The sequence below is a fragment of the Arachis hypogaea genome, chromosome 9 (genome assembly GCF_003086295.3).
Source record: "Arachis hypogaea cultivar Tifrunner chromosome 9, arahy.Tifrunner.gnm2.J5K5, whole genome shotgun sequence".
NCBI lineage: Eukaryota > Viridiplantae > Streptophyta > Magnoliopsida > Fabales > Fabaceae > Arachis > Arachis hypogaea.
Window position 1 is genome coordinate 18,873,173 of NC_092044.1, and position 2,523 is coordinate 18,875,695.

Here is a 2,523-nt window from a genome sequence, read left to right on the forward strand (position 1 = left end):
TTTGAGTAGAATTCCTGAACCATGTTTCTTCCAACCTTTGTCTCAGGGTTGGTTAGAACTTCCCATCCTCTGTTTCGAATTTGCTCTTGGATCTCCGGATATTCATCTTCTTTCAGATCGAATCTGACTTCTGGGATCACTGACCTTAGACCCATTATTTTGTGGTAATGGTCTGCATGTTCTTTGGTTAAGAACTTCTCTTGACTCCAAAGATTCTTTGGAGTATTCTCTTTCTTGCCTCTTGAATTGGTTTGTTTTCCCTTAGGAGCCATGATCTTGATAAATCTTGGCTTAGTGATCACGGAAAAGCACACCAAACTTAGAGGTTTGCTTGTCCTCAAGCAAAAGAAAGGAAAGAGGAGAGAGAGGAGGAGAGCAAATTCGAATGGTGGGGAGAGGGGGATGGCCGAGCGTTATTTATAAGGGAGGGGGAGAGATTTCGAAAATTTTGAAGGAGATTTGAGAAGATATGGAAATAATTTGAGAAGATAATTGAGTTTTTGAAGAAGATTTGGAAGGGATTTGAAAAAGATTTTGAGGAATGATTTAGAAAGTTGTTTAATTTTTGAAATTTGAAGGTGAATGATAAAAGTTTGTAATGAGTTTATGCAAAAAATTATGGATCAAAATAAGAAAGTTAGAAAAAATTTGAAGTGGAAAACAAAATCTCTGTCCCCTACCTTTCTGGCGTTAAACGCACAGAATGGTATCCATTCTGGCGTTTAACGCCCACTTGGTGGCCATTATGGGCGTTTAACGCCCAGCCAGGTGCCCTGGCTGGCGTTAAACGCCAGAAACCCCTTTATCACTGGCCGTTTTGCTGAACGCCCAGGATGTTGCAATTCTGGCGTTAAACGCCCAGAATGGTGCCCATTCTGGCATTTAACGCCTAAAATGATACCTTTACTGGTGTTAAACGCCCAGAATGGTATCCATTCTGGCGTTTAACGCCCAAAGTACCCTTTACTGGCGTTTTCTTGCCAGCAAACTTCTTTTCTCTGCTTTTTGCACTGAATCCTTCTGTAACTCTATGAATTCCTTCAATTTCAATGATCAACCTTGAAGAATTTATATCAAACTTTTATAGAACAAATAACCTGCTAATGACTGGGTTGCCTCCCAGCAAGCACTTCTTTATTGTCTTTAGCTGGACCTTTACTGAGACTCATTCAAGCCTCAGTTTTGAGCATTCCTGCTCAAAATTACTTTCAAGGTAATGTTTGATCCTCTGTCCATTAACAATGAACTTTTTATTAGAATCAATATCTTGAAGCTCAACATATCCATATGGTGACACTCCTGTAATCACATACGGACCCCTCCATCGGGATTTAAGTTTTCCTGGGAATAGTCTGAGACTAGAGTTGAAGAGCAGAACTTTTTGTCCTGGCTCAAAGACTTTGGATGACAACTTTTTGTCATGCCACTTCTTTGCCTTTTCCTTATAGATTTTTGCATTTTCAAAGGCACTGAGTCTGAACTCCTCTAGCTCATTTAGCTGGAGCAATCTTTTTTCACCAGCTAACTTAGCATCCATGTTTAGGAATCTGGTTGCCCAGTAGGCTTTATGTTCCAGTTCCACGGGCAGATGACAAGCCTTCCCATACACAAGTTGGTATGGAGAGATTCCTATAGGAGTCTTGAATGCTGTTCTGTATGCCCACAGAGCATCATCTAAGCTCTTTACCCAATCCTTTCTACGGGCAATAACAGTCCGTTCCAGGATTCTTTTTAGCTCTCTATTAGAGACTTCAGCTTGCCCATTTGTCTGTGGATGATACGGAGTTGCTACTTTGTGGCTAATTCCATATCGGACCATAGCAGAGTACAGCTGTTTATTGCAGAAATGAGTGCCCCCATCACTGATTAGTACTCTGGGAACACCAAACCTGCTGAAGATGTGTTTCTGGAGGAATTTCAGTACGGTCTTGGTATCATTATTGGGTGTGGCAATTGCTTCTACCCATTTAGATACATAGTCTACTGCCACCAGAATATAAGTGTTTGAGTATGATGGTGGGAAGGGACCCATGAAGTCAATACCCCATACATCAAACAATTCAATATCTAAGATCCCTTGTTGAGGCATGGCATAACCATGAGGCAAGTTACCAGCTCTTTGGCAACTGTCACAGTTACGCACAAACTCCCGGACATCCCTATAGAGAGTAGCCCAGTAGAATCCACATTGGAAGACCTTAGTGGCTGTTCGCTCACCTCCGAAATGTCCCCCATACTGTGATCCATTGCAATGCCACAGGATCCTTTGTGCTTCCTCTCTAGGTATACATCTGTGGATTATTCCGTCTGCACATCTCTTAAAGAGATATGGCTCATCCCATAGGTAGTACTTGGCATCTGAAATTAATTTTTTTCTTTGCACCCTGCTGTACTCCTGTGGTATAAACCTCACAGCTTTATAATTTGCAATGTCTGCAAACCATGGAGCTTCCTGAATGGCAAATAGTTGCTTATCTGGAAAGGTCTCAGAGACCTCAGTAGAAGGGAGGGACACCCCTGCTA